This window comes from Canis lupus, chromosome 16 (assembly GCF_011100685.1).
Source record: "Canis lupus familiaris isolate Mischka breed German Shepherd chromosome 16, alternate assembly UU_Cfam_GSD_1.0, whole genome shotgun sequence".
Lineage (NCBI taxonomy): Eukaryota > Metazoa > Chordata > Mammalia > Carnivora > Canidae > Canis > Canis lupus.
In genome coordinates, this window is record NC_049237.1 from 15,155,344 (window position 1) to 15,167,528 (window position 12,185).

Genomic DNA, 12,185 nt, shown 5'->3' on the forward strand with positions numbered 1-12,185 from the left:
AGAAGCAGGCTCCCTGTGGGGAACTCAATGTGGGACTCCATCCCAGGACCCCGGGATCATGCCCTGAACTAAAACCTAAAATGCTCAACCACTGAACGTCCCAGGTGCCCCTGCCCCCAGCTCTTGAAGTTTGCCCCTCAAATGTGGGGATGGGTAGGGAAGGGATAGAGGATTTCCAGGTGGGAACCCTGGCTCCCTTTTGGGGTAAGTCCCTGAAAGGATATAGTGGATCCACTCTCTGCAGGAGAATGTTCCTTTTCCTATCTTTCTCTTCTAGCTTTGTTTCTGCGTGATTCCTTCCTCTCCCAAGTAACACATTCCCTCTACCAGGGTGGAAACACGTTTTATGGGCTTGAATCTTATATGATTTAGAGAATCTTATTTTTTTTTTTTGCTTTTTTTTTTTTTATTTATTTATGATAGTGAGAGAGAGAGAGAGAGGCAGAGACACAGGCAGAGGGAGAAGCAGGCTCCATGCAGGGAGCCCGACGTGGGATTCGATCCCGGGTCTCCAGGATCGCGCCCTGGGCCAAAGGCAGGCGCCAAACCACTGCGCCACCCAGGGATCCCTAGAGAATCTTATTAAGAAAAAAAAAAACTTCACAAAATTGCAAATTTAGAAGGAAATTCGGAGCTGGTGCAAGTCTTGGGGCAAGACAGCCAGCCTCTCAGATGTACAGTGAAAGATGGGACTGGGCTATTCTGTAACTTTCCTGAGTCTGGGTTTCCTTTCACCCCAATTTGCTTTGACCAACTGAAGACCACCGTGTCTGCTCTCACTATGGCCTATATGCTGGGCTCTGCAGGAGAGCTTGCTCAGAGTCTCAGGGTGCCACATGTTGGTTGGTCAGTTGCTGGATTACCTCGGGGAAGGGGGCTTCTTTCTTTTCAAGGAAACAGAGGTGTTATCTCCTTGGTAATATGGCCTCTCAGGGTCCCAGCACTTCCATGATGAAACGGATCACCTGCCTCACCGAGGATGTGAGCAGTGTGGGGCAGGGTGCAGCCTGTGTCTCTCCAGTGAATTCTTCCCGGGAGAAAGGATCTGATTGGGCTGGTTGTTACCTCCAATAAAGAGTGCCACTTTTGAGCAGAGCTGAAAGCCACACCCACAGGTGGTTGGGCCCATTCATCCATGTACTTTCCAAGATTGGCAAACTGCCTAGCATATGACTGGGAAGAAAGTGTGGGTGTGCATGTGTGTGTGTTATGCCTGTGTATGTTTTTTTTTTCCTTTTTTTTTTCAAACAGGGCAGACCTTGTAGAGTAGGTAAAATTTGAACTGGATCTTGAAGGACGGGGAGAATTTTAATAAACAGAGCATTTCAGACCAGAGGGTGGTAGTAGAAGTGTTACCCAGGGGACAGCCTAGAAAAAAAATTGGGGTGGGAATGTTTAGAAGGAACATGGTCCCATTTGGCTAGGACATTATTTTTATTTATTTGTTTGTTTTAAGAATTTTTATTTATTTATTCATGGGAGACACAGAAAAAGAGGCAGAGGCACAGGCAGAGGGAGAAACAGGCTCCCTGCAGGGAGGGATGCAGGACTCCATCCCAGGACCCTGGGATTACGACCTGAGCTGAAGGCAGATGCTCAACCACTGAGCACCCAAGTGCCCATTGGCTAGGACTTTAAACCACAAGGGAAAATAGGCTGAGGTGCTGGATTCAGTAAGTGGGGTGGAGTAGTGACTGAGCCAGTCATGAGGCTGATAGGGAGACTGACCTGCAGGCCATGTGTGGGAAGGATTGAGGGGGACAAGAGATTAGTTGGGAGGATGCTACAGAGTCCAAGTGTCAGAGGAGAAAACGTCTGGCCAAATGTAGCAGGAGCAGGAACAGGAAGGAAGAAATGACGGGGAGAGAGAGAGAGAGACAGAGAGCTGTAAATGATATGCAATAAGAGGCGGTAGCCAACTGGAAGTGGAGTTGATGTGAGCAAGAATTCCAGACTAGCACCGAGGAGCTATGTCCAGTGTGTGTGTAGGGTACGCACCTGCCACAGAAATAAAGTGAATACAAACAGGAGCTAGTTTTCAGGGGATCCCTGGGTGGCTCAGTGGTTTAGTGTCTGCCTTTAGTCCAGGGCATGATCCTGGAGTCCCAGGATCAAGTCCCACATCAGGCTCCCTACATGGAGCCTGCTTCTCCCTCTGCCTGTGTCTTTGCCTCTGTGTGTGTGTGTGTCTGTGTGTGTGTGTGTGTGTGTCTCATGAATAAATAAATAAATATTTTTTTTTAAAAGGAGCTAGTTTTCAGGGATATGACTGAAAAATTCAACTTTTAATATGTGCCATGTCTAGGTAGAAATTGCCTATCCTGGTGGATTCTCAGACCAGCTCCATCTGTGGGAAAGCTTGTGAAGGGTACGGATTTCTGGATCCCATCCCAGATATACAGAAGCGGAGTCTCTGGGGATAGGTCCTGAGTGTTATGAGGGAATCTTTTAAAAAAGAAGATCTATTTTTAGCAAGCTTGTAGTAGGGGGTGGGTGTAGGGGTGGGGCTGGAGCTCTGCTGCACTGCCAAGTTTGGGAAATAGTGATTTGCACCACCAAGTTTGGGAAATAGTGATTTGCCCAACCTTCCACATAAAACAAGAATCCATTGCAAAGTCTCCCTGGCTGGCCCTCTAGCCTCTGTTTGCAAAAAGAATAAAGACAACATCCCCCCCCCATTCGATTAAACTTTATTTACTTATTTGAGAAAAAGAGAGGTGGGAGCATGAAGGGGAGGGAGAGGCAGACAATCTCAAGCAGACTCTCCGCCAAGCATGGAGCCCTACATGGGTCTCTATCTAAGGACCCCGAGATCACGACCTGAGCTGAAACCGAGTCAGCCGCTCAATCAACTAAGCCACCCAGGCACCCCATTCTTTTAACTTTATTTTTTAAAATCTCCTCCCCTTAGATTAATGTGAAAGACCTTCTGTAGCCTCACCATCCATTTCCAACTTGATGGTATGGTGTGTCCATATACATGTCAGAAACAGACATGAGATTTCCATGCCTGTGCCTTTCATCATATTCTTTCCTTTCCTTTTACCCACATAAGGCACCCCCAATCTGTCCATGACCAGTTCATGCTCTAAGTATCCCACAAAGCCTTTCCATTCCAATCAAGTCCGCAGTGAACTCTGCTTTGGCCATGCTCATAACTTAATATTTTGGTACCATTCATTCGGCACTTAGAGAAAAATTATAACACAAGGTAACAGTGTCCTAACTCGCCTCACAGATCATAAGCTTCTTGACAGCAGGGGCTATATCTTATTTCTTGTGTCCTCTAATGCGTTCGCTAGGGTAGGTTTACAGAGCATGCAGTAATCCCATGGTATCAATCTTGACTGATGGTTTTACGTATGTGATACTTGAGGGTCTCACAAACTCATCACTCTCTGCTGGTCCATCACCACTGCCATTCCCATCACCTCCATCCTCCCAGAAAAATCCAAAGTGGGTGGTCATGGATTATGTGCAGCTCACCCAGCAGGAGTGGGGAAACTGGTGACCATGGGATTCTATGTCAACCCAGGGAATTGGAGAGGCCTGAAGCGTGTGGTTCAGACTGCTCAGATGTAGGGGCTGCTGATGCAGGAGCTCCTGTTGTACTTCTTATGCCGGGGCAGGTACAGCAGTATGCACAGAAAAATAGACCTCCATTTTTCCAGCTTCCAACCTTAGGCTTAAGGTTTTTCCCTTGGGACCAGGCACACACCCCAAAAGTTCAGTGCTAGGCCTTTCAAAAAGGTTGTGGTAGTCATTACTGCTGTCCACCAAAGATTTCCAGTTGGCTTCCCTGAGGGACATGGCTGGATTGTATGTCCTGACCTCTTCTCGTTGGGTCTGGCCAATGAGCTGTCATTTCTGGGCCAAGCATTTAATTATAAGTTGGGGCCTTCCAAAGATTTCTTTCCCTCTACTATGATGATTAACAATATTTCAGAAGGCGGCTGTTCTATTAGCCTACATCCTGGAGGGAGGAAGGACTGAATAGGATGTATGTAGCAGATGCACTAAAAAAAGAAAAAAACAACAACTTTGCTGTAAGAAGTCCTATAATGTGTGGGTTGATCGCTACTGCGGCTAAACCTCGCGCATCCTGAGACAAGGACCTGGTGGAGGTTGGCCAGGCAAGAGGGCAGGTGTCCTGAAGATGGTGTCTGTTCCAGCTTGATTTCTCACATGAGCCTTTCTCCCCTGCCCCTGGAAGGGGAACAAAGGGACCCTGGGCTTCTGCAGAGAATGTTGCCCCGCAGCTCCGAGTGGCAAGGTGTTGGAGAACTTGCAGCTGGCTCTGGGACAGTGCTAGTTCCTTTCCTAGAACTGCTCAGGGACAGCTGCACGGGGAGGCGGTGGTTTTCAGCTCTGAGGAGCTCCTTCTCTCCCGCTCTGCTGCCAGGAGGCTCCACAAGTCTCCAGGACCTGGTGGCTGCAGGCCAGCGCCTCACAAACATTTCACACAGCCATGCTCAAAGACAGAGCGCAGTGCAGGTGTGTCTTGTGAGCCTGGAAGCTGCCCCACGTGGCCTTGGCAAGCCAGGAGTTGTCATACACTAACGATCCATGTAAATATTGCAGTTTCTTTATAACACTTCCATGCTTGTTTGAATTTTAAAAGATTGCTTGGACTTATTGACTACTAAAAAGATCTGATGATTCAGTGCTTCAAGATCTTTCTCTTGCTGCCATGCCCCTCATCACTCCGGGCCTCCCTTTTGTGGTGGAGGGAAGGTCCATGCCTCAGTCAAAGCTAGTTCCGGGGTCTCAGGTCTCAGGTACTGTTGGGTTTCCTCTTCTTTTTTTTTTTTTTTTTAGATTTGTTTATTTATTTGAGAGAGAGAGCAAAGGAAGGGGCAGAGGGAGAGAATATCCAAGCAGACTCCCGCTGAGCATGGAGCCAAATACGGGGCTCAGTCTCACTAGCCATGAGATCAGGACCGGAGCCAAATCCAAGGGTCAGATGCTTAACAGAGTGAGCCACCCAGGTGTCCCTGAGTTTCCATTCTCAGTGAATCTGGAGGTCAGCTCCTGAGGTGGCTTAAGGGAACTGGGGTAAGGCGGGCATGTAGCAAATGTGTAGAGGAAGATTCAGTGCCCCGGCATCCATGATTACCCTTCATACTTTCTGGAACCTTCTGTAGCCTCAGTTATTCCAATATGCTGATGTCAAAACTTGCCTACACTGAGGGTGCCCATGACTGATGACAGCTTAGAGAGTGACCCATATCAGGGTCCCTGAATCTTCTATGGGAACAGAGCTTTGAGCCTCAGGAATGAAAGATTGAACCCTAGAGCATCCCAGGCTTCCTCAACAGAGAGAAAAGCTATGGCCCTGGACTCCCTGGGGCAGAAGTGAGGTCATCTGGAGCTGGTAAAGATGAGGACTAAAGCAAAAGAAGGTATGTGGGCCTTACTTTAAGCAAACTCCAAATGTGGAAAAATCCAGATTTATATGAAACAAGTGTCAGATTTTTTTTTTTAATTTACTTATATATTTGACAAAGAGAGAGAGAGAGAGTTCCAGAGAGCGCAAGTGGGGGGAACAGCAGAGGAGCAGGGAGCCCGATGTGGGGCTTGATCCAGGGATCCTCAGATCATGACCTGAGCTAAAGGTATATGTTTAACTGACTGAGCCATCCAGGTGCCCCAAGAGTTTGTTTTTAGGTTTATTTTAAACATTCAGTAACTGAAGTTATTGAATTCCCCATAACTAAGTTACCCACAGCTTTTGAAAATAGCAAATTAGATTTCTCATCATGTGCATTAAGAAACACATACTGTGCAAAACATGGCCCACCCCAGCAAAAACATTAATTATAATAGAAACAAACTTATTACTAGGTTCTGATTCATTTTTACGAGAGATTTTGAAGTTTTATAAGGCTGACCCTTGAGTCATCAATTTTGGGTGACCTCATAATGAATACAATACAGCTTTATGGCTTTTGGGGGTTGGAAGGGAACCTGTCACATCAAAGGCTAGTCAGCTGAAATTAGGAATATTTTATAGGGACATCGAGTTATTTCTAGCTTGGCTAGGGACAAAACCCATTCAGTAGAAATTAGTCAACCAGTCCGTACTGAGTTACTAGCAGGTTCTCAGCCTGGTACTGGACATGAAGATTATATAATCAAGGTGATCATATTTTCTAAACAAAAACCCCAGGGTTTTTAGTATCACAAAGGATTTTTATGTCACTTATTGACACTAAGAGATAGTCTGGCAGATGTAAATTGACCCTAGCTATAGAAAAATCTGGAACAATTTAATAGATTCCTGTGGATAAAAGGGAACATCTGAAATTAAAACTATCCTAGGAAAACAAGCATGTGAGTTCGTCTGTTCAAGAAAAACTGCTCAGCGTTCAGCACAGTGATGACAGATGCATCACCACCTAAAAGAAACTCCCTGTTCAGTGAGAGGTGGATGTGCATACCAACAATGAGAAGAGGATGGATATGGAGAAAAGATCCAGTGGAGTGAAGGAGTGCTACATCTTGCCTGGGGCAGCTGGGGGAGGTATTAGGCAGGGAAGGCCTCTCAAAGCACACAACTTGAACCCAACAGTGAAGAGTCAGCAGGAGTTTGTTAAGCAGACAAGGTGGGGGGAAGAACATTCCAGAAAGAAATCAGAATGTCTGAAGCATGGGATGGGGGATGGAAAATTAACACACTTTTAAATGACTCATAGAACCGAGAAAATTCTTTGAAATGAATGATAATGTAAATAGGACATATGCAAAGTTTGCATGTTACAGCTCCAAACACATTTAGATAGAATTTTTTTTAGATAGAAATTTAAACCCTTAAATTCATGTATTAGAAAAAGAAGAAAGGCTGAGAAATCAGATAAGAACAGAAAACAAGTGTTCATGGATAGGATCAGCAAAGCCAAATTTGGTCAGCGAGTAACAAAATCGATATGCCATTAGCTGGAGTGATCAAGAGAAAAAGAAAGAAGACACATATGGATAATATGAAGGCTGACAAATGATGGGCCCCTGGCTGGCTCAGTCGGTAGATCTCAGGGTCAGGCTCAAGCCCCACGTTGGGCTTGGAGCCTACTTTAAAAAAAAAAAAAAGGAATGACAAGTGAGAGAGTAGTTCAGGTCCTGGAGACACCAGGGAGATATAAGAGCACTATTATGAACAACTGGAGGCCAAGCCATCTGAAAAATTAGATGTAATTTTCAAGGAAAATGTCAAATTCCTTCAAAAACATAATTTATTAAAATTGACCAAGAAGAAGTAGAAAACTAATATTTTCACATCTATTAGATAGACTCTCAAGCTAGAAACCTTCCCAGAAGGAAAACTTGAGGCTCAGATGGCTTCACTGGCGAATTTGTCCAAATGGACGAAGTAATACTAAACATATATACAGTCTCCCAGAGAATTAGAAAAATAGGAGGTACTTCCCAACATGTTTTATGAGGCCAATGTAACATTGATATTTAAACCTGACAAGGTAAGAATGGACTATTGTTGTCCAATCTTTCTCATGAACTAGATGTGAATAAAAAGATAAAACATCACAACCAATCAGATTTATTCCAGGAATAAGTCAAGGTTGATTTAACATTGATCCATAAAATTCATCACATTAATAGAATAAAGGAGGAGATCATACAATCATTTTTAAAGATGCAGAAACAGCATTTGAAAAACTCATAACATCTCTTCATGATTAAGAAACATTTAACATACTATTCATGGGCAATGTAGTTTCTTATGGCTACTATAACAAATAACCACAGACTCGGTGGCTTAAAACAACCCACACTTATTATTTTACACTTCTGTAGGCCAGAAATCCAATATCAGTTTCACTGAGGCAGAAATGAAGGTGTCAGCAGGCTCCAAGGGGAGAATCCATTCTTTGCCTCTTCTAGCTTCTGGTGGCTGCCAGCATTCCTCGATTTGTGGCAGCATCCCTCCAATCTTGGCCTGCATGTCCTATATATATTTTTTTGTCTGTGTCAAATCTTCTCCCTCTCTCTAGAAGTACACTTGCAATAAGTACACAGGGCCACCCAGATCATCTAGGATAATCCCAGTTCAAGATCCTTAACTTAATCACCTCTGCCAAGATCCTTTTTTTTTTTTTTTTTCCCCATATAAGGTAACATTTACAGGTTTCAAGGATTAGGACTTGATATCTTTGGGGGCCAGTATTCAATCTTCCATGGAAGGTAATGTTGTTAATCTGATAAAGGGGGTTAGAAGACTTTCATAGGAAAAAAAAAAAAAAGACTTTCATAGTAAGCATCACGTTTAATGAGGAGATACTGGCAGGTTTTCTTTTGAGCCTGGGAAAGAGGAAACGACATCCAGAGTTAACGCTTCTGTTTAACTATGTGTCCAAGGTCCTGGCTAGAGCAGTAAGGAGAGAAAAAAAAAGGAATAATAAGCACAAATAATAAGAAAGGAAGAAATAAGATTGTCATTAGTCACAGTTGATAGTATTGTGTGTGCAGAAAATCCAAAGGAATATACAGACAAACCATTGGAATTAAGTGAATTTGCCAGGTTGCTAGTTACAAGATAACAATACAAAAATCAATTCTATTTCCATATGATAGAAATTTAAAAGGTAGAAAAACTTTGAGCAATTCTATTTCCAATAACATACAAGAAAACAACTACTGAGAAATAAAAATAATCAAAGATGTACAATATCTCTCTGCAGAAACCTATAAATCATCATTGGAATAAATTAAAGACCTAAAAATAGTAGATATACTAAATTCATAGAATGTAGTGGGATATACTAAGTTAATAGAATGTATTAATTATTAATACATAATAATATGTATAGTAACAATAACAGTTCTCCCGTCTTTATAGACTCGAATAATCTCAACCAAAACCATATAATTTTTTTGTGGATATTGACACACTGATTCCAGAATTTTTATGAACATGCCAAAGGCCAGGAACAGCAATACATTCATGAAGGAGAACAAGGATGGGTGGATTGTACCGCCGGATATACTATATATAATAATCAGTGCAGCAGGGATGGGTAAGTATGTAGATCAATGGAGCAAAACAGAAAGTCTAGAAATACACCTATACATATATGGGGCCCTGATTTATGACAATCGTGGTGCACAGAATAGTGAGGGGAAAAATGGTTTTTCCAGCTAACAAGGCTGGATTAGTTGGATAACCATGTGGAGAAATGTCTAGACTCTCACCTCATACACCAAACTCAATTCCTGGTAGACTGTAGCTCTGAATGTAAACAATAAGCAATATGTTTCTGGAAGAAACCTTAAAAGAATATCTTTGTGATCTGGTGAAAATATAATGATTTGCTCATGAGACAGCAGAAAATACTAAACATAAAGGGAAATACTGATAGACCATTATAGTTAAGGATTCAGTTCATCAAAGGACAGCTTTAAGAAAGCTGAAGGTTTCAAGGGGAAGATATTTGCAATGCATATAATCAACAAAGGATTTCTGTCCAAATTTAAAGAAATGCCTACAAACCAGTGAGAAAAAAAAATCAGGCAACCCTATAGAAAAATGGGAGCGGAGCAGGACATTTCACATAAGACATTGTCCAAATGGCCAATAAATTGGTACATGCAACCACTTTGGAAAATTTTATGTTATTAACTACTGAAACTGAATGGTTACATACCTATGATTCAGCAATTGTGCTCCTAAAGGAAGTGCATACATGAATTCATCAAAGACAGGCACAAGAATTTTCATAGCTGCTTATTTATAATAGCCCCAAACTGGCAACAACCTAAATCTTCTTCAACAATAGTTTAGATAAATAATGAATATTCTTGTAGCAGAATACTATACGGCAATGGAAGGAAACAAACCTTTCTTACATACAATAGTGTGACTAGATGTCACAAACAATAAAGGCAGAAAGATATGTAAAGTTCAAAAATAGGGCACAGATGAGGTCAGGAGTTAGAATAGTGGTTACTTTGGAGAGAGGATGCTAACAACTGTGAGGATGCACAAGGGTGGGTTTTGGGGGTGCTGGGAATGACATTTCTTCTTTTCGTTTATAATTGAAGTTTTAAACATACTCTTCTAACTTTTTATTTAGAAAAATCTCACATCTAAAGAAAAGATATAAAAATGGTACAATGAAAATCTTCATACTCTTCCTGGGTCACCAGTTGTTAACATTTTGCCACCTTTGTGCTGTGTGTGTGTGTGTGTGTGTGTGTGTATGAAATTTTTTCTGATTCATTAGAAACTTTGTTGAAGTCATCCTGTCACTCTTAAGTAGTTCAACATTGATTTTCTAAGAACAAAGGCATTCTATACAACCACAGCACACTCAGGAGGCTTATCAATGATATGGTCCAATCATTTATTATGCAACCATATTCTATATTTCTCAGTTCTCCCTAGAATGTCATTGTTAATTGTCCTTTATTTCCAACGTAGGGTCCAGTCAAGCCTTAAGCACTTTATATGGTTGTCACGTGGTTTTAGATTGCTTTAATCCAGAATGCTTCTCCAGTCTTCCATTTTCTTTCGTGAAATTGACAGCTTTGGAGAGTCCCTGCTGAGTTATTTGGCAGAACTGTCCCTGTGGTCAACATACATATGATAGCTTGGCTGGATCTCACCAATGAAGCGTTGGAGGTGTGGGTATAGAAAGTCCACAAATAGGGCAAAAAATGTGTTAACAGGATAGTGGTTTACTTTTGGAGAGAAGGATTTTTCTGATTGTTTCCTCATTATTTAATGTCCAATATTTCCGCAAAATGGCTACATAGGTGACACTAAGTCCTTCTCAGGTTTTATGTTATATTTATGTTCATGTGTTATGCATATATGTTATATATGTTTATCCTATGTCTATGCATTACATCAAGAGGCAATGATGTCACTTGGCTCCACAACTGATGAGGTTGAATTTGATTATTCAGTCAAAATGATGTTTGATGGATCTTTCTATAATCCTGTTTCCCAACAATTTTCATCTTGCAAATTTAGCATCCATGAATGTTTCTGACCAAAATCAATTACCACACTGATGGTTAGGAAATGGTGATTTGAGATTTCTATTGGTCCTTTTACATTTATTATTTGACTTTGTTTGTTTGGGTTTTTTTAAATAAATTAATTTTTTATTGGTGTTCAATTTACCAACATACAGAATAACACCCAGTGCTCATCCCGTCAAGTGCCCCCCTCAGTGCCCGTCACCCATTCACCACCACCACCCGCCCTCCGTTGACTTTGTTTTGGATTAAGAACAGCTTTCCTTTCTCCACCTAAAATAAGAAAACAAAACCTGTAATAAAACGGAATTCATGGATTCTTTAATTTAATGAGCTACATTCCTATTTTTGTTTGTCCTATATGCTCAAATGGTCCCAAATTGAGCTAGTGCCAGGCATCTTCAAGTGAGCCCTGTGTTCTGTTGACATAGTAATCACCAATTTTGGAGCTCTCTCTCTCCTTCTGGCACAAGATGTTAGGTTGTTTACCTTTTAGGTTTTTTTGCCGGGCCCTGGATTCAGCCATTTCTCTAAGAGTTCCTGGTTCCTTTTAATGGTATTTAGTAACCACAATGTGAGCATTAGGAGTGCTCATTGCCACAGAGACTTTGTTTCTAGCCCCTTTCAGAGGGCAGAGTCAGGAACTGTGTGTGCATGTGTGTACACATTTGTGTGTATGTTCACACTGCTGCTGACAATTCCAGTCCCTCTCTAGGGGAGAATTCCAGTTCCTTGCCTTCCTCCGCTCTGGATTAATATTCCCTGTCTCCCACAGTTAGGGCCCTGGTTCCCCAAAATATCAATATATTTATTCATTTGCTTAAAAATAGATTTTGTGGGCAGCCCCAGTGGCTCAGCGGTTTAGCACTGCCTTCAGCCGGGGGTGGGATCTGGAGACCGGGGATTGAGTCCCATGTCGGGCTTCCTGCATGGAGCCTGCTTCTCCCTCTGCCTGTGTCTCTGCCTCTCTCTCTCTGTGTGTATGTCTCTCATGAATAAATGGATAATATCTTAAAAAAATAGATTTTGTAAGTTATACCAAAACAACTTACCAAGTGAAGTTCAATGTCTCATTGTAGTTCAATATCTCTTTTTTTCCCCTTAGAATACATAGCACTGAGAATGTTTTCTTCTTCGTGGTCATGTTATCCATAAGATATACCATTAAGTTTTTTTTTTAAGATTTTATT